Raw genomic sequence first — 26,344 nt, 5'->3', positions numbered from 1 at the left:
ATAATAAAAATTATTTTTAAATTCTTAAAATTTTATCAAGGAGTTGAATGGATTTTTGAAATTCCTTTTTTTTTTTAGATAGTACCTTTCGAAATTCCTTTCAATTTACTGTTCTATTGGGGTTTTTACTTAAGATTTCATCGATATTCGCTCCGCATGATTTTTATTTCAAGAAGTTATCAAAATAAAAAAGACACACTACTTTATTATATATATAGTTATATGGACGAACATATAAGTCTATGGGTTGTATCATATGGTTTAAATTGAGAATTTAATACTATATTCTACCCCTTATCCCTTAAAAAATTACAAAAAATCGAAAAAATTTTTCTACCTATAAATTTTGATCAAACTCGGTATATAAGGTAATTTTGACCCCAAAAGTACAAAAATCGGGTGCATTTGTTGACTGGTCGAATAGTTTCTGAGATACGGACCAAAGTCGATCCAAATATTGCTATATCTCAGAAACTCTGAATCCAACCATGAAATTAACCTGATTTTTATACTTTTTGGATCAAAATTACCCCATGAACCAAGTTTAATCAAATTCCAAAACACAATTTTTTTTCCTGATTTTCTCGATTTTTACAAAGGGGTCCCTTAAAAAAAATTTCAAAAAAAAGAAAAAATTTTTCTACCTCCAATTTTGATCAAACTCGGTATATAAGGTAATTTTTACCCAAAAAGTCCAAAAATCAGGTGCATTTGTTGACTGGTAGAATAGTTTTTGAGATACGGACTAAAATCGATCCAAAAATTGCGATATCTCAGAAACTCTGCATCCAATCTTTAAATTAACTTGATTTTTATACTTTTTAGATCAAAATTACCCTGAGTTACACACATTAAGTTTTTTTCAATTTAGCCACACAGCTAATGACGTATATTAATGTGTTTGCGAACAGCATACTGTTTAGCGGCGATGTGGGTTCTTATTAAAAGTGGTAGATAAGGTATCGATAACCAAATAAAGATATGACATTATGATTTTCAACTTTTTGTTTGAGAGGTACAATGCCACTTATCACTTACAACAACTATTTTTGTAAAGGTTTACAAATATAAAAGATTTTTTAAACCATCTTTTATCAAGAGCTTTTATCAAACCAACCCCAAAGACCTATGACTAAACATGCAATATCATTTCTTCAAATAACCGCTGTGTACGGAATTCTAGAATTTATAAAATCGATATAGAAAGCATTGTATCTTGTTATACCATGTATATATGAAATATATCGAAGTATATTAAGTTTAGTCCCTTAAAGATATTGATACTACCAACAAAATTCTGGTATGGGTGTTCATAAAATCACGTAATTAGTCCATTTTTGGTTGTCTGTCCGCCTGTCTGTCTGTCAACACGATAACTCAAAAACGAAAAGAGATATCAAGCTGAAATTTTTATAGCGTGCTTAGGACGTAAAAAGTTAAGTCGAGTTCGTAAATGAGCACCATAGTTCAATTGGGTCTTTGATCCGTAGGACCCATCTTGTAAACCGTTAGAGATATAAGAAAAGTCTAAATGCAAAAAATGTTCCTTATAAAAACCAACTTTTGTTTCAAACATTTTTTCATAAATATCACTGTTTACTCTTGAAGACGCAAATTAGGTACAAATTTTATAATTTGTATTATATGGGACTATCAGGTCTGTGTGGCTATCTACTGTCTATACATAGTATTTCAACAAATAACTCAGTCAATTGTTTGTTTTCACTTGTTTGATTTTATTTTTGATTCATTCTCTCAACAAAACACAAAACATGTTTGAGTGAAATTTAAGACACATTTCATTTACCCTCATCTCATTCTTCTGCAGTCTGTTGTTTCATGTACATAATAACAATAATATACACTTATCTATCTATATAGGCATACCTTCTATCGAATGATGAATACTTTCTATCGAATGACTCTCTGACGAAGAATGAATGGTAATAGTAAATATTCAGACAATGGATGAGTGTAATCGACAGACATGATTGAATCAAGAAACTTTACATCACCTTTCTGTTATATTAAATTGCAATACGTTTCTGATAACGATCCACGCATGACATGATTCGCCGATACCTATTTGATTAGTTCATCGTTATAATTCGAAACAGTGAAAGCCATATATAATGGCATGGTGTTGAATCACTAAATTGTACTGTGGTCGAACGCTTGCCTAGTTAATCTATGAACTTTTTCGCATTTATATTTTTTTGTACTTTTGCTTGAGGTAGTACTACCGGTAATAGACTTTTCATTCAGAATTTCATGAAACTTGGCATAGTTGTCCATTATTATATCATACCAGTTAAATTTTTAGGGGCCTTCAGAGAACTAAAAAAAAAGATGGGAAATCAAAAATTTTATTTTATTTCACAAAACTGGACGTTCAGATTTTCAGTTCTCTGAAAGCCCCTAAAAATTAAAACTGGTTATTATGATATAATAATGGACAACTATGCCAAGTTTCATTAAATTCTGAATGCAAAATCTATTACCGATAGTAATATCTTAAGTTTGTTCTAAAAATCATAAATTTTGCTTAATCACCGAGTCGATATGTTTGAAACAAAAACTAGCGTGTAACAAAAATGGCCGCTAAAAGCAAGTGTTGATTATTGGTAGCAAGTAAATTTTTGGTCCGCAATTGGCAACCGTATTTTTCGTATAATATTCAATTTTTTTTTTTTCATTTCCATTCAGAATTGAGGACGCTGCGAAAATTTGAAAAGTTTGCTAAAGAGCTAAGTTCTTAGGATTTATTTAACAATTAATCATGTACACTGCATATCATTTATGAATCTAACAACTTCTCCAGAAGTCTGTCTATCATTTTGAGTGTTAATGGCTGAATATTACTCGTTTTTAAATGAGATACCTTGTATTTGTTACATTAAAATAACCAAACTTCCTCCCGATTCTCAATTAGTGTACTGAGTCGTACAAATTTAGAATCGACAAGGAGCTGTTAATTAAATGTTAAATGTCATCATATTCGGTTATTACTGTACATTTTATCTTATAATGAACACTAACTATATAACACCAGCAGCATCGTCAGATAATCCCCATACTCCAACAATCCTTAACTATATTGTCGATAAATGAAACTCTTATGTGTGCTATAATGACTCCCTATATCTACTATACCTATATACAGTTCTACACCACATTTTTCTAAATTTATCCACATAATCATGCCTTACAAATTGTCTATTACTCCTATCCTGGGGTTGAGTTCGTTGTTCCAAGGCATACAGGTTGTATTCTACGTTCTTAGGCATCAGTATGGTATTAGTATTACTTATAAGTGTAGTTGAAAAATGTTGTAGGGTAACTGTGGTACAGAAAACATTTTTAACAAAAGCATGTTGGTCTGAGTAGGCGACAATTGTATACAGCTTGAATTTGACTTTGATCTTGAGGATCATCTAAAAATTAACTCAAAGCCGTAACTAATAGGATATTATGCAAGAATTTTCCCTTATTGAATGAGTTAATTGTTGAAATACCTTATATAGACAGTGTTGAATACCAGTGTTTGAATTATATCTATAAAAAATTATAGTTTAAAAAACAAAAAGAATCATGTAGAAGAAAATAGCGGCGTTATTGTCATTATACAGGATAAATGCCCACGATTACGCTACACATACTGTAAAAGTAAAGATAATTCGTATGTCTGATTCTATAAACTCACGTTTATAGAGAATTATCATTACTTTTTGATGATTATAACTCACTGAAAATAACGATTCGTTTTTAGAATCAGAATAATAGTTGTTTCAAAACTTAAAAATTATTCGGAATAAATTTTCTATGGTAACTTTTGGATTCTAATGAAAAGATTTTAATAATATTAAATTAAAAATTTAAAGAGACCCCCGACAAAAAAAAGGTTCCATCGATTCACTCTTTTAAACTTAAATCGATTGACTATTTTAAACACTTATTTTAAAAGAAAATCTGCTTAGCCGTGTGAAGACCATCATTCAATCAATGGCAATCAAGATGAGAATTTTTTCATAATGGATTGAGGTAAAAATGGAAACTTTGATGAGGAGGACCTTAAAGATTAATATTAATATCTCATATTTGGAGATAATTTTTTAGAGGTGCATAGCATCCATTTTTCTGTATTGAAATTAAAAGAAAATAGTCGATTGTTTTGCTGATTCATCCCTCTAAATGTAGTCCTTGTGGCGCCCATGATATCCAGCCATTTAAATTTTACTTATAAGGAGCTTTAGAAATTTTAATACCAGAACATAGTACCAAATAATTCAGGGGAGTCTTTTTTGATATGATTGCCCCACGAAATTTTTTACATAAAACCCAATATCGTCCGCCCATTTTTGATCGGTGGATATTATATTGGATATCGGTTGGATCGGTGGATAAGGTGGATATTACATACTTTTTCCTCCGATGAATTATTTTATTATTTTGATTTTGGGGGTTTTATATTTACATATTGATGGAGATTATGATTATCTTTGACTAGTATTAAAATCACGTCGTAGCTATCTCATACGAACTTTTCCCATACAACTCCCGGACCAATAACATTGTATAACGTTTATTTTCCATGTATTTGTGTGATACCTTAACAGGTACGAAGTATATTGAGTTGTGGTTCATCAAAACAGTAAGTGGAGTAATTAGATTAGTTAATTCATATAGCTACCATGATAGGGATAGATAAAATGAATATTTATAGAATATGTATTGCATAACATACTGTATGCGAGTAGACTACGTCCCTACCCACTTATTCACTGTCGTATATACAGAGTCGGAGCAAGAAATCTACTGCTTCACTTTAACAGAGACCCATAAGGTATAAATATCAAAAAATTTCGGAATCCAGGGCCAGTCAATGAATCTTTATAAAAACTGTTTGACTACATTGTTTAAAGCTTACTTATAGAAGGTAAAAACAAAACTTTGTGCGATCTTGTCCAGGGGGTGAGAGCAACCATTTCTCGAGGGTGGAAAAATTTATGTTGAAAATGATAACAGGAATCGATGAAGGATGAATTCTAAGAAAGTCATTCAAGCATATTTCATATTTCAATACTTTCCGAGTTATTAGCGATTGAAATTCGGAGTATTTAACGTCAAATAACTGATAAATTTGTAGTTTTTTGAAGAAAGTATATCATACACTTTTTAAACTACTTCAAAAAAACCATGAAAATGAAAAAAAATTTCAAGTCATTTGCTCTAAAATTAACGGACCTTTCTTTTTATGTTTTATTCAGTACAAAAACCGATAAATCTACCATGGAAACTAAAATTAATGCTTGCCACTTTCCAATTTACTTTATTGTGGTACTGGCAACATGCTAAAAAAGTTCTGGCAGTTACGGATATCGAAGTAATTACAGAAAATATGCAGTTTGGATAAACCTCCAAAAGTGGAAAATCACAGCGATTACTCAAGGTGCCATAACAAACTGAAGGAGACAATTCAGCATCTCCTGGGCCGTTGTGCAACACCAAGAAAAAGTAGCAGAGATATAGGTTAAAAAGATTAGGCCTTTGTCTACTTCTAATTTTACATGATGCTGTATATGAAGCGAAAGGAATAGAGACAAAGTCTGTAAGCGTAAAAACATTCACTTAATTTTATACTTGCCTAAATTAAGATAAATGATCTTTCTTTCAGCGTACAACGCTGTATAGTGTACGTATCAACTACATTTTAACATTTAACTTTGACATAATGTCATTAGGTATAAATGTATATACAATATATTATAATATATACACATCATTTTATATAGAGTGCAGTGCAGTTAAGTCTGTGAATAAATAATGTTCCAACTAAAATGATTTTATATTCCTAATGGAATATGTTTTGTTTTTATTATTTTATTTTTGAAAGATTCATTTTGTATAATTTGATAATTTTTTTTATTATTACTACAGATACTGACGCTTTTGTGATTTGCATTCTTTTTTAAAGCATCAGACATTCATGTTTTTTTTTAATTACATAATATAATAAGTATGTAAAAGTTTTCAGACCGAAATGTAAATATTTGAATTATTTCACTTTAATAACCACTCATGGTTCTTCGGCCTGTCTGAGTATATTTAAAATGACTTTCTATTTTGGAATAAAAATAAAATAAACAAGTGAAAACAAACAATTGACTGAGTTAATTGTTGAAATATCATGTATAGACCAGTGTTGATTACTCTGCCACATTACACATACATACATGTCACATACTTATAACTGATACACCCATATAATACTACAATTTGCGCATAATATGCGCTCTCACGGGTAAACAGTGATGTTGACGAAAAAATGTTTCAAACAAAAGTTGTTTATTTTTTTGTAAATAACAAAACTTTTGTTATATCTTTAACAGTTTACAATATGTGTCCTACGTACCCAAGACCCAATTGATCTATGTCACTCATTTACGAACTCGAACTCACTTTTTACGTCCTCAGCACGCTTTAAAAAAAGACTAGATATCTCTTTTCGTTTTTGAGTAATCGTGATGACAGACAGACGACAGACGAAAGACAGACAACCAAAATGGACTAATTAGATGATTTTATGAACACATATACCAAAATTTTGTTCATAGCATCAATATTTTTAAGCGTTACAAACTTGAGACTAAATTTAGTATACCTTGGTATATTTCATATATACATGGTATAATAATCTTACTAACGTTATCACGAAATTTAATTTTAATTTATTTCCATTTAACCAGCTTATATTTAAAAAATTTGATCGATTTTTTTTTCATTTCCAGGAGTTGTGATGGTGTGAACTAAAAGAGCCATATGAAAGACTTATAATTTAAAAAAATTAAAATAAAAAGATAATATTGCTAATTTAAAACGTGAGCTTTTTTCTAACCGTAATATATGATCGTGTATATTTGCCGGGGCCTGCTACCACTCTCGTTATATCACCTCTCATTAAGATTATATTCTGATTCTGGACAACCACTCACAGTACAAATTTCCAGAAAATGAATATCTGAGTTACCAACCAATAAAACAATTTTGGTTAAAATAAATTCCATTAATTTATTTTAATAATCAAGTCATGACAGGCAAATTCACATGGGAATAAGACGGTAAAGAACACAGATCATTGTATAAATTTGATTTTTTAGTTATTAAAATTTCAGTTAAATAATTCAATATTTTTTCCCAACGTAACATCAAATTAAATTATATGTATATGTATATATTATAGGACTTACGAATAATTCAATTTTCATATCGGAAAAGGAAAAGGGAGATTATATACATATAATAACTCTCCTGATGTACACCGAAAATGATATTTAATATTAGTATTTAATTTAATTGCAGAAAGAAATTTGTCATGTATATTTTATGTTCTACAGCATGTATTAAGGAGTTGTCATCGTATCGTTTCATAAAATATCAAAAATGTTATTCTATTTAATTGAATGGAATGGTATAAAAGCAGACAAAGTCACGAAAAAATTCATTTTATGAAGAAATTAATTTCGGTTGGATTTGAATATTTCTTTTCTTATTAAAATTAAGGACGTTCATGCGTCAACCTGTTTTGCTATGTGCGTTCATAGGGAAACAGTATGTAAATTTTAAAGAATTTTAAATTAATAGAAAATAGAAAATTTTTTTGAAATTCTATTAAAAGTTTAAATAATTATTAACTGGTAAAAGTTTCAAGTATGGTTATCGATATAATTTTTGAAAAATATCGATTTATATTTTTCATTTAGTCCCATGTTAAAACTTACTTTTAGTCATTTTTTAAACTTTAAAAAAATTTAAATTAATTCGATAACAGGTTATTTTTCCTGTCTTAAATCATAGAAAATCATTTAAATTATCGCATTATCATATTGTTTTTTATTTCTCTACTAATATTGTTGATGCATGAACGTCCTTAAGTACCGTAGAAGTAAGTATATCTGGCCAGATATACATACTTCTGTGCCAGATATATATGTGAAAAAATTTACTATAATGTATTAACCTTAAGTAATCCTTATATATTATAAATGTAAAAGAAAGGATGTTTGTTTGTTTGTCACGCTTTCACGCAAAAACTAATGCATCAGCTAATACATCAGTATCACACATGAGCTATAATTCATAAACAAAAATTAATTAATTAAAAAATTAAATTTAATTTGACATTACCATAAATAACAGATTTCTGTAAAAATAGTCAATATAAAACATTTCATGGCCATCTTTTCTGATATACTCAATGAATTTTGATTATTTTATATTTAAAAAAAATAGAAAACCGTACATATATTTTACCAGTGTAAAACAATCCCTACCATTATTTCGAGTGTTATAGAAAGGAGGTAAGTGAGAGCAAGAGAGGTGGGGGCTATAACACGGTGGTCTTTATCAATCCTTAATTTTAAACCCAGTGACGCGGGTGGGTATCACGCTAGTATATTATAAACTAAATGTAGTAAACATAGTAAGTTTTCCGTTATGAATTTTTCTCTTTTATGCTGTGAGTGTAAACAACTTCTTTAATTCTCCAACACAGGTAGGTATGTAATTAAGGTTTGTCCATTTTAAATAAAACAGTAGCAGATATAAATGAACTTTGTCATCTTGTACATATAAAATTTACATTTGAAAGGTTTAATTATTTCCTGAAAATTATGTAAAATATATCCATTTTATATATTTGTTGTAATATTTGGTTGAACGGGTATACAACTTTAAATCAAAAACGTTAGAGTAATAAGGCGTGTACATGCCATTAAGAAATTTTATGTATATTCAAGGTAAAATATACATAATTTCTAAAAATATGTAGGTGTTTTATCTTTTAATACATAAATGACTTATATATATATATATATCAATTCCTCGTTCATTTTTATACCATGTATATATGAAATATACATAGTATATTAAGTTTAGTCCCAAGTTTGTAACGCTTAAAAATATTGATGCTACGAAAAAAATTTTGATATAGGTGTTCATAGAATCATCTAATTAGTCCATTTTCGGTTGTCCGTCCGCCCGTCCGTTAAGGAATGTGTTAAAATAATAAATAATTTTAGTGTGTTTAATGTTTGGCCTACATTCGATTCATAGAACGTCTTATTTATTAACCTTGCATCTTCACAGGTGTTCTATATGGCCTGTATGTTGTATAGTTCAAATTTTCTTTGTATAAATATGCTGGCAGATTGAGAGCTCAATATGTTGTTGTATTCTGTATTACTAAATTTAATTATTGGTTAGGTTAGGTTAGGTTAGGTTATTTTGGCTGTCGGCAAAGGACACACTTAGGCTATAGAGCCCATTGTGATACCATATATGTGTGTTACCACCTTTTCTGCTGATAATTTCATTTATAAGCTCCCCAATTTCAGAGGCTGAGTTAAATTAGTTTTTGTTGTGACAGCGGGAATCTAACCCGCTAAACTGGGCATACCGCGGACGGAATTGGTTAAGGCTTAACCAACTAAGCTAACAGGTAGACACCTTAAATGTTTTTAAAACCATCTGTCTACAATTTCACATAATTGAAAATGTATATATTTCGTGTATGTGGTAATTATCATATTCACGAAAATAAAGTACTTTAAATTTTTTAGTACCTACCAAACAGATTTTATTAAATTGTTTTATTGGAATAAACACCTACTTGTATAACTGTGCACATAAGTATAATTTATTTTAATCAAATCATGAAAAATAAAATGTTTTTGTAATTTAAGAACCACGGATCATTCGTTTTATCTCTAATTTCGATAATACTCAGTATATAAGGTAATTAAGACCCAAAAAGTACAAAAATCGGGTGCAATTGTTAACTGGTAGAATAATTTTTGAGATTAAGACTAAAATCGATCCAAACATTGCGATATCTCAGAAACTCTACCCACCTGCTTCGCTGGGCAATTGCAATTTTAAATATACCAACTCAAGTATAAAAGATATTTTATAGGAGATTTGAGAATAATTTCATTTATTCAATATTATATTCGCTAGACAGATATACTTTCTATATAGATTCTTTAACTTATTGGAAGAATATATGTTGAAAACATAAAAACATTTGACAGTTTTAATTAAATTTAAACAATTTTATGCTAATACCAATTATGATTTTGTTCACCAATAACTTTAGACATTAGACAAAATGACATCAAGTTATAATCAAATTTAATTTTATTCGCATCAAATATTTATATTTATCTAGAATACAACAAAAATTGTACCAGATGTTGTCATGATTATCTTCATTGTTATTTAATATCATTTAAAACCATTATTCAAATTTTACACCTACAGAGTGTAATATCGAGACTGGAAACTTACCATTCTTTTGCTTGCTTTATAGTAAATGTTTTTCTTAATCGCTCTATTTTTTGTTGTTGAACTTATACAAATTATTTTCTAATTTTTGTTCATATTATTTTCTATTTTTAGTTCATATTATCTGCGCTTCCACCATCAAGGATTTTTTAGTTAATTGTTAGCCCTGAAGAATCTGATCAGCATTATCGGACAAACTTATTAAGTTATTGTTTTGTCATTGGTATTTGATAAGTGGGCTAATCTTCAATTCAATTCGACGTTTTGAAGGGGATGAAAAACACGTTCCAAGATTGCGTTACATAGATACATAGATAGATACTAAGCTAACAAGCCGTGAGTTTAAAAAAAATATAAAAAACCTCGACCGATTCGATCGAATGTTAGGAAATTATTCTCGGATCAAATTGCTGTTAATACGCTTTGATCACATCGGGAATAAAATGACCACGAACGTACGTACGTACACACACACACACACACACACACACACACACACACACACACACACACACACACACACACACTTTTTCTCCAAATTGGTGTTATTGCCTTGTACTGACCATGAAACGTAAAGATATGTTAAGCGTGTTAAAAAGAAATAAAACATTGCCCATTCCTTCTATATTTATTCGGTTTTCGTCACAAAAGAAACTTCTTCACATTAAAACTAGAAAAATAGAAGTATCTTAACGTTTTTTTCAAAATTTGCCGTTTTGTGATTTTTATATTTAAAAATATTTAAAAAAACCTAGGAAGATTGGAAAATCTAGCACCGAGTCTCGAATATTTATCGCTTGTCTCTCTATTATATATCGAGAGAGTCAAACAAATATTGTAATGGTCTCGAAATATAACATCGGGATCCACCAAGACGAGAAGTTGTTTGCCTTTTGCAAAAGAATGGGCAAACAAAATTAAAGGTTTCATATTAAATTTAATTTTCTTTTTTTAATTTGATGTCTCGCGATGACTACTTTTAAGTCATTTTCCAAGAAAGTTTGTCGATTTTGAGATGTTAGAAGATTCCACCGTTTTCGAAAACCATTAATATCCAAATTATGTTTATTACCTTCATAATAACCGCTTTAAAAGCCGAAACACTCCATATTCTTTTAAAACATTAATCGTATCATTCAATACGACACAATAATACCAGTCAAGTATGCGTAACATAAAATTATATATAAATTTCATCATGATATCTTTTTAACAAAAAAACATCCATTTATCTACGCTAAATTGTAAAAGCTCACCTAATTTAATTTAGTCAGTTTGAACAATATGTTTGTTAAAAAAAAGAAAGTATACAAAACGATCCCATTATATTATTTTAGGGAATGATGGACAGACATGAATTTCCAGAAAATATTATTAAATGTGTAAGATATGGTTTGATAGTGATTCGTATAAATTCAATTTAAAGATGAACAAGATGAATATTTCTTCTTTACATCATGGTTCCTTTCAAAATATATTCATTAATATTATTTGTATTTATAAATACAATTTATATTTGCACTAGCTTGATACTCGCCCGCTTCCCTTATACCCGTTCGCTCTTGCTCTCTCTCGTTTTACACAAGTTAAATATATGTACATAATTCAATTTTTTTTAAATGTTATATTACTGGAGTAAATCTAAGCAAAAAAAGGCTGTTATATGGATTAAAAGTTCGAGCAGTGAAACTTTGGGGTTTTTCTTTTCACATCAAAATAAGTATTTTTTGAAATTTTTTACTTTCCCGGAGTGGTGCAACATGTTTAAAAAACAAAATGGCGTCAAAAATGAAATTTTTTTCAGAAATTTTATCATTTTTATTTTATATTCGCAAAAGGAGACATCGGTGCATATCCAAATTTGGTAGGTTTGTAGTCCATGTTAAGAACTACTCCTCATAATTTTTTGGTGGGGTTTCGTCCCTTCTCCTCCCAGTTATATATATATGTATACATACATATGGTAAAACAGTTCATTTGACTATAACTTGAAAAAATATTCGATTGATTTTAATGAAACTAATATCAATAGTAGGTTTTATTACTTACAACTTTCGGTTAAAATTTTAGCGAAATCCGTTAAATAGTTCGGCCAAAATTTCCAATTTAGGGAATTGTTTAAAATGGCTGCCATTTTATGCCGTTTTGTCCTACGAGGTTAAATTTTTTTTTAAATTGTAGCATTTTTTATTATCTTTCGATTTTATAATAAGTGGCTTACCCGTAAAATGACTCCTTGATCCATATTTTTGCGAAAAACGGAAAATTTAACACTTTCTGGAAATAATTGTTTGGGGGGTGTATGGACTGGCTTTGGGGGGTGTTTTTTGCTTTGGCATGAGAAAACTATTTTTAAAAGAGGTCTATATGGTTTAAAGCAAAATTTTTAAGTTTTAACCCCCGCGCTGTAAGGGGGAAGGGGTGTATGAAATAAATGTATCTTAAAAGATTTTAAAAAGAGGTCAAAATAGTTTAAAATGCTAAAGTAACCCAAAATTTTAGATGCTTATATTAATATAGCACTTTTTACAACATCCACCCCTTCCCCTCCCGCTTTCATAATTTTGGAAAATTCAAAATTTTTATGACGTATAAAGGGGTTTTTGGGGTCGCTGATCTCGAATCGTCGTCTGATTTATGAGCTATAGTATTGTTCAGATTTTTTTTTAATTCAAATCCATTCGCTAGTTTTTGCGTGAAAACAAAACAAAGAAGCAAACAAACAAACATACTTTCTTTCAGATTTATAATATATAGGGATTTAGATTCTAAACACTAGGTACGAAATGGTTTTTTACCAAAATTGGGTGAACTTACAGCGAGAAGAAATTGTTTGAGGAAGGAAAATGTAAAATAATCATCAAAGGACGTCAGAATTGACCAATTTGTTATTTAAAACTTTCCAGAATTTTTTGATCTTCCTGTACAATAAATTCTTAATGTTTTATTTTCAAGCATGTAGATACAATGTAAAATTTTTCTCTTGTCTAAAGAAGTTGGTTGCTCCTCAGACCGACCTCCTTCATATATAAATATAATAATAATCATTTATTTTAATTTTTATGTCATTATGGTTAAAATACTAAATGCAATTAAAATATATATAACAAAAGAATAATGATACCGTAACTACAGAATGTTAATACTAAAGTATGGTGGAGAATTACTTATATCATTTCCTTTTTCTACATCCGATTTTGTTTTGTTATTATATTTTATCACATATATTATGTATATTATGATTATTATCATTATATCAAAATAAAAGACAAAATAATTATATAAAGGATGAATTCAGCGGTTTCGTAGAGAGCAGTTAAGAGAGAAAATCAGTTTAAAAAAAAAAAATCGAACTTAGGATTTTACAATAACTTTAGAAAAAATATTTTATGAATAATTTGAACAATTATTAAAACAAGCATCCAGGGGAAAGCCATCAAGGTAAACCAACTGCCTGGGGTGGCTCAATACTTTTTTTTATGTGTTCTTTTAGTTTCTGTGCAACAAGTTTATCCTTCCTAGTAGTAATACACTGTTTTCGTACCATTAAAAGTTTGGAAAATTCGAGCAATATAAGTAGTATTTTGCTAAAATAAAGGAACAAATATCTAAATTCGTGAATTAAACCATTATTAATTCAAATTCAACCTCTTATAGTCAAATTTCATAACGTGTTTAGTTCTAGTAGGAAAGCAATGTGGTTTTTTGTGGAACACCAATATGGAGAAAATACGCTAGAAACTAGGCGAATTTTCATGTTTCTCATTTTAGCTGTACATTTAGAATCAAACTTCGACAGATAAAATCAATAGAAGTATAAACAAAACTCATTTGGATTCTTAAGGTACGGTGAAAGCAGTGTGAAGATCGTTCAATCTTATTGAACTTTGCGGTAATATTAGATGAAGGTTTCGATGAAATATTAGGTATATGGGGATAGTTGTTTACACCTTATCCAATTGAACTTTTGAATCGTGGGAAAGAAAATTTCAACAAATATGGCTTATTTATTACTCATAAAATTTTCAAATATTCTAGGATTTTTTTAGACCATATCCAGCAAAGGGAATGTGAGATGCCATCTTGATAGCTCCTTGTAACACAATTAAAGTGATTAAGTGAAGTTCAAACCTAGCAGCTTATTCCATTCCTAATCGGAAGGTTTAATCTTGAAAATAAAGTAGGAACTTATCATTGGAAAATATTTAAGGCATTTTTATTTTAAATAAATTTTAATAACTTAATTAGCAGATGTCGCATTCTATAATGGAAAGTATTGCCAATTTTGACGACCTTTAAAGCTGAGTTCCTTTTCTGTATGAACAATACAAATAGTATAAACAGAAATTAGTTTCATTAAATTTAATTTATCCTCAAGTCTAAATGTTCCTTGCTAAGAGTTAGTTAGAAAAGACTTCTATGTACCTTTAAAATAGCTTCTAGCACTTATTATTTAATAGATTTATGTGATACTGAAACAATATTGAATATTAATTATATTTGGGTGGTTTACCTTTGTTGATGTTTATATATTAACAAACCGACCGAAAGTACGGTGCCATCATTGATTACTATATTAAGCTAACAATCTTATTGCATGGTTAAAATTATCATAAGTATCTTTTACATTATCATAAATTTTTTCAGGTAGAACTAGCACCGCACTCCTTCCCCTTAAAAGTTTCAGACTAAGTTCAATTTTATAAAAAAAAAAAATCAAGACCTTTATCTAAAATTTTTCTGGCGCTCGTACACCCTTAATGAAGTTCTAATCGCAAAAATAATAAAGGCCTCAATTTGATATTTTCAAAATTTGATTTACCAGGTGTATCAGAATAAATGATTAGTAATCTAAGTAGGTACCGATAAAGTACTCAAATGGAGCATTTCCGCATAAGGAACGTGTGTCCAGAAACGCTTTCTTTCAGAGTTACAGTACTTAAAAATTATGTACGCCTTGTTGAATTTCTACCAAATCCATTTTGGAAAAATTGTTTCAAACTAAAGTTGTAAGTGTTTTCTATGAAAATAATTTCTATGATATTTAAGTTTTTATTAAAAGTGCATTCCACTCTCAAACCGTAGTATTTTCCCCGATATTCTTATATTTTTTTCAAAAGCACCTTAAAAACTAAACCTCTATTTGAATTTGCTTTTTATAACCTATAGACAAAAAAATTATAATTAGATACCATCTTTTTGCTGTTGCTGTGGTCTACCCTAGCTATTTATAAATCATTCTGTTTAAAAAATAATTTTTTTTATCTACAATACTGCGTCATTTTAATTTTAGATATCCACAAAACGAAACATAGCATAAATATATGCATGAAATTTAAAACAAATGTTTTTTATGCAAATTTTTATACTAAATGTATACATATATATTTGTAAATGCATTTAAAACACAACGAAGCTGATTATATTATTGAGGAATTAATAATATAAAAAAATGTACTGAAAATTTCTCGATTTCTCGACCAGCATTACAAGGGTAAATTAATTTATCTTACACCGAAATGAAAAAAATGAATTTTACTTCAATTTATTATCCGACAAATATTAGGGTTGGACGGTAGTAGTAAAAATAAGTTATGCCAAATAAATACTTCGCTTACAGAATGTCGTTGAACAAATAGCTGTTTCACGTTAGTAATTATCATTTACAAACTATAATATTTCAATTATTCATACTACAATTAATTAAAAAAATTTTAAAACAAGTGAAAACAAACAATTGACTGAGTTAATTGTTGAAATACTATGTATAGACAGTGTTGATGAAGCAATCGTTTGTTTTTTGACGTCACGTTAATAAAAAAAGATATCCACTTTTAAATAGCTACACCCACTGATATTCCCATATTAATGTATACTATAAAATTTGCACCTAATAAGCGCCCTAGTGGGTAAACAATGATGTTTACAAAAAAATGTTTTAAACAAAAGTTGTTAATTTTTTTATAAAGAACATTTTTTACATTTAAACTTTTGTTCTATCTCTAACGGTTTACAAGATGGGTCCTACGGACCCAAGACCCAATTGACCCATATTGCTCATTTACGAACTTGACCTCAGTTTTTAGGTCCTGAGTACGCTATAAAAATTTCATCTTGATATCTCTTTTCGTTTTTGAGTTATCGTGTCCACAGACGGACGGACGGACGGACGGACGGACAGCCGGAAATGGACTAATTAGGTGATTCTATGAACACCTATACCAAAATTTTTTTCGTAGCATGAATATTTTTAGGCGTTACAAACTTTGAACTAAACTTAATATACTATGTATATTTCATATATTCATGGTATAAAAACTGTACGTTTTCACTTCTGTCGGCAGCCAAATGCAAGATTAGGGTTCCGTACCCGAAAAATTTGTAAATTTCACTTCTATGCTATGTTCGAAATGCATCTTCTAAGAAAATTTACTAATAGCAGGCGGTTTCTGTACGTCGTATTTCTATCCCTTAAAGTAGAATTTTTTTAAGAAATTCATAATTTTTTAGGAACATAGAACATTAAATATAGCACCTTATTAATTGTACTTAATTAATTGTACTTCACTGCAATTGATTATATTAAACTCCGACAAGATTGTACCCTATATAATTAAATGAATTTTACGATATTGAATTGAATGAAAGCTATCATTTGTTTCACGATATATACACACAAACTTGATAAATAATTAATTATGTGTTCAACCTAAATACCTGTATCAACAATAATAATATCATCCAGTACATAAATGTACACATATATATACACATATCGTGGTTAAACAATAAACGCAGATTGGTATCATGGATGCGTGTGGTGGGACCACAATGGCAGACCAGGGTAATTCCCAATAGTACTGTATTTCTGGAATAACATTCATACTATATGTATATTAGATATATATACCACTTTCCTAGCTACTTACCTTCATAGGTAACTACGTAGAGTGTTTTAATATATACATAACCCCAGTAGGTCACCAATAATTTTCAAGTATCTACCTACATGTAAGGAACCTAGTATATAGGGAGCAAATGTACATAGTGTCTTAAAATAAACGTTTCCTACTTTTAATTAGCACCGAGAATTAAAATTTAAACTTTTACGTTGTTAATTGAAAAAAAGAAAAATGTAAATTTCAATTTTAAATATTTATAGTACAATAAACAAACCAAGAATTTTTTGATTCTTTTGAGGGGTGTATCATCGACTTGATTTTTTGTATTGGCTATCGAAAATTATCATAAAAAAGGCTATATGGTTTAAAGCGGAACTTTTTAGTTTTAAACCTCGCGCCATTGGAGTGAAATGTTTTTAAAGCGTAAAGAAAATCAGATAAAATAACTTTTAAAAGATTTTAAAAAAGGTCAAGTAGCCCAAAATTTCAGATTTATGTCCGTCTTTTTTAGTCCATATTACAAGCGTCTTGAATTGAAAATTACCATTTGTTTTCGCTATTTAATCCTCTATTTTGCTAATTTTTAAAAAGGTTTTTTTGTGTCTTTGATAACAAATTTAGGGACAATACATTTATTTTTAAAAACACCCTTGCATGCCTTAAAAACGCTTAAATTTTCATAGCAATGTTATTTTTTATTTCGGGATCTACTTATGTAAGAGTTTAAAAACCCTCTTACATGCCTTAAAACAACTTAAATTTTCCAAAAAATTGATATTTTTTATTTCGGGAACTACTTATGTGGACTAAAAGAAAGAAAGGTGTACCAAATTAAACATTTGGACTGAAAATTTGAGATCAGCGACTGATACATGCAGTATGTGTATTGTATTACAGTTAGTGGTATAAGTTTATACCTACTTTGGTGTACACTACTGGGGTAATGCATTATATGTTATGATAAAAGTGTGTTTGAAAACCATTAAAAAAAAGTCCAGGTGGATATGACCATTGAATTTCTGACCAGCCATATGTTGTTTAATATGAAAATCTAAAATATAACAAAACGATACTATAAAGATCAAATAATTACTTAAAATCGAAATAAAGAATGTTGGTTGGCTTCCTGACACCGATATTTGTTAATCGATTTTTTATGTTGTAGATATTTTTATACCACGGCATGAAAATTTATAACATTTTATCTACGAATTTATTATAATTTTGCCGAGAATTATAAAATCCACTAGATTTATTTAAGATCCTTTCTTCGTTAACTTTTCTAAATACAAGTAGAAAATATATTTATTTTAAAATTTGTATTAACTTTATATGTTTGTGAAATTGATACACAGAAAATGTATACAGTACGTTAATTTATCGATTTCCTTCCTTCTTGTCCATTTTATTAACATATACAGTGCGTTGATTCCAAAGTATCCACCCTTAATAACTCTTTATCATATGTAATTATTGTTTTGAGCGAAAACACGTCGATTTAGATATCGAGAGGGGAAGTTTAAAAATGGAATCAAGAGAATTTTAAGTTTCATTCCTTCGCATCTAGCCACCTCAACTTTGAAATTTCAAATGGCATCCCCTACGTTGTTATACCTTATTTGAAAGGGAACAAAATTTTTTATTCAACCATGATACAAAAAAGTGAAATAGATTGATTGGTTCTCAAGGTAGACTGTACAGAAGATGACAGTTATTCACCCTTCAAGACTCTTGACCTGATAAGATTATTGTTTTGAGTAAAACACGTAGATTTCCATATCGACGGGCAAGTTCAAAAATGGTTCATAGAGAATTTTAGGTTTCCTCCCTTCAACTCCACCCACTCTGACATTGATATTTCAAATGACACCTCCTACTTTGTGATACCTCATTTGAAACGGGATACAATTTTCTCTTCAACCATGATAAGAAATCGATTGATTGATTCTTAGGATAATATAAACAGAAGATGGAAGGTATGAATTCTGTGCAGTCTATCTTAAGAACCAATCAATCGATTTCATTTTTTTTTTCATGGTTGAAGAGACAGTTGCATACCTTTTCAAATAAGGTATTACAAGGTAGGGAGTGCAGATTGAAATTTCAAAGTTGAAGTGAGTGGGAGGTGAAGGCTTGAAACCTAGAATTTTCTATTTACCATTTTTGAACTTCTCTGTCGATATCTATATCGACGTATTTTCGCTCAAAACAATAATCAGAGTTATTAAGGGTGGATACTTTTGAAATGAACACACTGTATAAGGTAGAAACTACATAAATAATTATAATGACAACCGTGAACATAGAATTTAATGGAAACAGATGGTTTCACATCATAGAAAATCCATTACTTAAATTTTAATATAGAAAATATAATGTGACAAAGGTTTCTATATGCCTTACTTTATATATGTTACATATGTTATATATGTATGTAATTGTTTATAATTTAAGTTTCAAATGTCACCGTCGTCATTTGATATTATTTTGTTTAAATGAAATACATATCAACAATGATCCAACTATACAATCCCCTTTTCGAGTGATTTTATAGAAATCTCTCGAAAATTTAATTAAATACTTTTAAAAAACATTTTTAAATAAACTGCTTTCTTAGATTTTTAAGGAAATTAAAATCATCTATAAAATTCATTGATTTGCCTTACGAGTTATCAAATCTATCTATATGCGAGGGATCTGGAGAAAAATTTTGAATTTTGTTGAAGGATTAAATGGATTTGTTTTTCAGAGGGCTTTTGTTTTTGAACGGTAATACTAACCGGTACTAAAGGGTTAGTATTACCGTTTCCAAAACAAAACTCCATAGAAGACAACTCCATTTAATCCTTAAACAAAATTCAAAAAATTTCAATCGCTTATAGCAAACGTAACGTGCACATTCCGTTATGCATACTCGAACACATATCACTACACAAAATTTTCATTCGTTTTTTTTATCGATTTCAACAAACCAATTTAAAAAATATGTTTTCAGCATTCTTTTTAAAAATGAATTGTTAATTTTGGTAAGGTTTAATCAATGCCAATTTGAAATATTCCCATGATAATTAATTTTAATTTTTTTTAATCGATAAAATCTTAATGAAAAACAAATTTGAAAAAAAAAAAGAAATATTTTAAACATTACTATTTTTGTTATATCAACATATATATTCTTTAGCCAGGGTGTTCTAAAACTATGGATACAATAAAGACATTTGACTAGATAAAAAAGATTCTTAAACTAGAACAAATTCACAATTTTCGAATATATAATAATGTGGGTTTTTTTTTCGCTAAAGGCTCGCTTTCGACTGATCAACTAATAGCGGGCCAGAAAAATGATAAAATTTGATACTTACAATCGTGCTAGCTTCGTTTCTTTTGCATAAAATGTATTTTTATGTGCATACTATTAAAATATAGACTCATACCTTTAAAATGAATACTTTAAAGTACAAATATATTATTTATTGGCCAATCTACGGACATTTAAAAATCAAGCGCTGCGCGCACACCTTATTCAATTTTTGCTTTTATAATTTTAACCATATCTCCGGTTCTATTGGTTGTTTCAAGACAAATAAAAAAAAATTTGTTTTTCATGCAGAATAACTTTCATGGTACAAATTTTCAATAGTTTCACAAATTTTCAATAGGATCCGTATAAACAATTAATTTGTTTATAACAAATCCCCCTCTCCACTCTGAGCGATGAGCAAGTTAAAAATTCTGATTCAGCGGGTCAAAATACGTCGAAATACACTCTTGTTCGGTGGGACCTGTAAATGCATACAAAATCCACTCAGCGCCTACACTAGTGTGAAAATTGAAAACTTTTTATTTCAAATATCGCTACTTTTGACTTTTGAGAAACTCTGTATGTTGTTAGCCTGTGCAAATAAAATCAAATGATAAATCATCAAATGGATATTATTCTAGGAAGTTAGGGTTGCGTTAAATTGTATAAGCCCACTCTAATAACCCCCGGAACGTAAGTAATACATATTTTGGTTGTCGTTTCATTTTGTGAAACGTCATCAAACAATTCACAAACCACCTACAGAGAATTTAGATGACATCAGCTCTTACATAACAATTTAACAGGGGAAACAAAATAAAATGTCCATCTACTACAATTCTACACTATATATGTTGTTGTTAGTAATACTTACTATTGCTATATCTACTCAATGTATAAACGTTAAATGTGACATTAATCTATCATAAAATATAAACAAAATGAAACAGCCGTAAAAAATAATATACCATGAGCCCATAATGAAGCGAAATTTCAATGGCTATATTTTTCTGGTATTTGGAGGCTTGCCCCACTATTTAAATAAATAAATGACTTTCAAAGTAGGCATATTTAACATTCATCTTATAGGAAAACGGTAGATGGATGATGATATGTTTTCATGGATTTCTCTAAAACTAGTCGATGGAAATTAAAAAAAAAAAGAAGCTATTTAAATTAAAGTAAAAATCTTAATAAATTACTGAAAACAAAAAAAAACCTGCTGTGCCCGACTAATTAGGGATGATTGAAAACGGTAGTGGGGACAAAAATTAAAAAAATATATATTTTCAATTTTGCTGATGAGTTATGTTATAACTTGACAATATCAGACGAAAAATTTTTCGATATTTGGAGTAATTTTTAAAATATCGAAAATTGAAAATTGTGTTTTATTGCGACAGACACAAAAGATATCGTAAAAATCGGTTTCCATAAATGCAACAACCGAGCCACGGTTAACTTTATTTTGTCTATAACAGAACTTATAGCATTCAATATGGAAAGAAAAAATAAACATAAAATCACTCCACTATGAGCTTACGATCTATAATGTGAGGTTGATCCTTTTTTATTCTTTTTATGGATTCTGAATACTGGATAATGTATTGCATGTGGATATGTATAGTATCGAAAAAGTTATATTTAATGTTTCTAAAATAATACAGTTTAGAAAAACAAAATATTTATTTAGGAAAAATTAGTACATGATAATTGAGACATAACAAAATTAGCTCGTGAGCATACGATTTGGATATATTAGGTTACGTTATATTGGCTGTCCACGAAGGACACATTATAGAGCCCATTGTGATATATGTGTTTTACCACCTTACCGCTGATAATTTGGATATATTAGTGGAAACAAATTCTTGGTTATATATGCCTATATCGAATGTATTATAATATATGCCTATCTCAACAAGAGTAACCCTGTTTCATTCTACGATGTTACAACTTTGTGTACTACATTCGCGGAGTAATTTTTATGAAATTTAGGGTATATAATCATGTTTTTTAAAACAATGTAATTTCTTTCAATTAACTTTGGTTCCATGCAAATTACACGTACCTAATTCCATTAAAATCTTTTTTTTTTTTTTAAATGGATATCATTTAGTTCTATCAAACATTTGGATTTCTTGCGGAAAGAAACTGATTCTTAAATCATGAATAGTTTTCAAACCTACATGGCATTCGATGTAATCGTAAAGAGCGATTGTCTGTATCCAAACGCATGAAGTATTTGAATCAAGCGATTTATACTTGGTATGAAGAACTTTTTTTACTGTGTATAGTTAGCAGGACACTTTATTTATTGATAATGTTTGCTACTATTAATACGATGCACATAATAACATTGTATATAAATAGTTATTGCTCTTTGATTGGATGGATATGTTATATATTAATTGAAATCATCTATCGATTGATCATTAAATAGATATAAATTCAGTGATGTACACCTAAATTTCAATTAAAGTTAGTAACACTATCGAATGATATAAATTTTATATGATATTACATTATGATTTTATGTATACTAGTATTTATAGGTATAAAGGTGACGTACATTTTTTGAACTTATTTGCACCAGGTCAAAAATTTGTGTGAACATGGGTAGTCTAACCACACTCAACAAGATTCTGAAACAGTTAATTTGATATGGTGGTATAGAAATTAGTTTTTGAGGCTGTGGAATTAGGAAAATTTAATTCGTACTCTGAAATAGCAAGTAGCAGTGTTTTTTAAAATGTCTTGTCAAATTTAACCAAAGGTTAATCAAATAATTGATAATCAGAATCGACCAAAAGAAGACACAACACCATTTAAACTGACTTTTATCAATAATATGAATTGTCTCTGAAACGAAAAATTTATATGGACCTTGAGAAAGGATTTCATAACTGCTTTTTTTGTAAAATGTAAGTGGCGCCAAAGTTTTTGTATCATACAGTATTGTAAATAACGCCATTGTTATGGATCTTATCAGTATTATCAGACATTTTGAGTATCTGTTGAGCATTGTAATAAACTCCATGCATTTCTTACCATGTCCATTGTTGTTAAATTATCTAAAGACTACGTCCTTTGAAATTGCAAAAGTATTAACATCAGGTTAATTTAATGATTGGATGCAGAGTTTCTGAGATATCGCAATATTTGGATCGATTTTAGTCCGTATCTCAAAAACTATTCGATCAATCATCAAATGCCCGTTTTATGTACATTTTGGGTCAAAATTACCTTATATACCGAGTTTTATCGAAATTGTTTGTTTCTTTCATCCCTTAGACAATTTTTCAATTATTGTTAATAAGTTTGAAAATATATGCTGGCTACATATCTATAAGTAATATATATGATCATATGCCATCATCCATTCCTGTGTTCATGTCACTAAACACTACTTTTAGTATCATAAAATAATAATTTCATGGAATTGATAAATGAAACGTCTCCAATAGTAATTATTATTTATAGTAATTATGTGAAAATCTAATGTTATCATAAAATTTTATGAATTGGAAAATTTTAACTAAAACTAACTATTACTCAAATGAGGGAGTACTTTTAGCTTAGTAAATGATTTTATGCGTTTCGTCACCTAAAACGCACACCAAATTAAGCTAACCGAACCATGTTAAATTAAAAGTTTTATAAAATCATATAGAATAAAAGAAGTATAATAATCATTTTTTAACGTTTTGAAAAAATCGACAAATACGCAAACAAAATTTTGTTTTGGAATTTGATGAAACTCAGTGGATGGGGTAATTTTGATCCAAAAAGTATTCATAAATACAAAATTTAAAAATCACGTTTCAGTAAAAGCTGATGAAAATTTTAATAAGGCTCATATTGATTAAAATAAAAAATATGTAGAAATTTTGTTGAAAACAATTATACTTACAAATCGCAAATTTTCGAAATCATTAAACTAATTTCAAAATTTTTGGAAATGATAAACTCACCTGAAACAAAAAAATAACAGTTAATTTTTTAAAAACCTATATTTTTCAATTAAAAAAAGTATTGGTGAGTATATTCAAAAAACTCATTCAAGCAATTATGCGAACAATTCAAGTCAATGATTGTCGATATATGAACGGCTAGCTGGTACTCAGCACGCTGATGCCGCAGAAGATATAAATGTTTCAAACCAATCAACTCGCCATATAGGCAATCCTAAATTTAAGAAAAAATCCACTTCAAGCTACTCATCAACCTACTTTTCCCCTCTTAGCCCGCCCCTAAACATCAAATTTATTTTCATTCCTTAGAAAATCAGTTCACATTTCGCCCTTCTTTGGCTTTCAGCTCTCTTCAGCCTTCCGCAAAGAAGGTCTTTGCGCTCGTAATTTAGTATGCATTTTATTTTACAATGTCTAAGTATAATGATTTAATAATATTAACGTTTTGTAAGAAAATTTGGTTTTGTTGGTTTATCTCCGGCAAAAATTGTCGCAGCAAGATAAATTATAGCTTATATTTCTTTCTGATATACCCGCTATTATACTTTGTCTCTTTGGAGAATTATAGTTATGAGGAAAATTATGCATGAGATTTTAATGAGCTATACAATTTCTACCACGCGAAGGTGAATTCTATTTTCATAAACAATAATATGAGCGCTGAAGTAAGGAACTCACATATGCAGTCGCCTTAATATAATTAACAGTTTTTTAAAGAAATCGACTAATTTTTCCCCTCCGAATGTGAATTTTCCAACTGTATATGTATCGATTGATTTTATTTTCGTAATACAACAAATAAACCATCAAAAAGAAAAAAGGAAATTTCGTTATTAACAAAAAAACATGCTGTATAATAAAATAATAAAAAACAGGCACTTAAATTCATAAGATTTACTCAATTTTAGTGCCTGGTAGTACACAAAAAACAAAAACGCACATTTATATGTGACTATCAGGAATATATTATTTATTATGAGGATAAAAGTACGAATGATGGTCATCACATTATACTATTATACAATGACACACACTTGTCTGTAGAGTAGTATGCTGGATTTTACGTGTGTGTATGAACTATGCCGTCCCTGTCATGTTATACGTCATCATACATAGATATAGACAGTCAGTAGGATGGTGAATAATACAGGATGGTATCACAATTTATTTTATCGATCAAAAAGTTTATTTAATTGAGCAGCAAAGAAAACCTCACATCAATAATTTTGGAAGCAGGGTGCAGTGTCTTTACAGAAGCCATGGTAAGATTGCATAGAAAAAGGCCTATAGTCAAGTTGAGCGTAATCCATTTATGCCAAAACTTCGACGCGTCGTATTAACTTTTGAATGTTTATATTAGCCTCAATTATAAAGGGGTTTTCTTAAACAAAAAATTCCTTCCAACCTTCCTTTTCTAGAATAAAATAAAGTTCAAAAACTAAAACCCCGACGACAACAAAATCCCGCCCTAAAAAGCACGAAATAAGAAATTATTATCATCTGATAATGTTATTATAAGTAATATCAATAATACATCCGAGGGATCTTGATTGAGGTTAAAATCCAATTTATTCTAACCCCAATGAGTTATATGTTCGTTGAATTGGTGAAGCGACGATATTCGATGTGTTTCTATGGGCGACGACATTCGATCAATTGGATGGGGTTTAATTCCCATCTGCGTCGCCTATTTATTATAACCTGAATGAGTTGTATTCGATGAGTTGATGAGGTGACGATAAGCGATCAATTCGATGGGGCGTTTTCCCATTCATGTCATTCCTAAGATTAAAAAAAAGTTTTCCAGAGAACGGTACCCTGATTGG

General features: G+C 29.3%; 1 protein-coding gene across 6 annotated transcripts in view; it reads right to left on the bottom strand.

The window, feature by feature from the left end:
* The window catches only part of LOC123294994, a 203,696-nt gene that overhangs the window by 57,583 nt on the left and 119,769 nt on the right, over positions 1-26,344 (bottom strand). The window lies entirely within an intron of this gene.

The sequence above is a fragment of the Chrysoperla carnea genome, chromosome 3 (assembly GCF_905475395.1).
Source record: "Chrysoperla carnea chromosome 3, inChrCarn1.1, whole genome shotgun sequence".
In the NCBI taxonomy this organism is placed as follows: domain Eukaryota; kingdom Metazoa; phylum Arthropoda; class Insecta; order Neuroptera; family Chrysopidae; genus Chrysoperla; species Chrysoperla carnea.
This window is presented reverse-complemented; position numbering and strand designations above follow the sequence as displayed.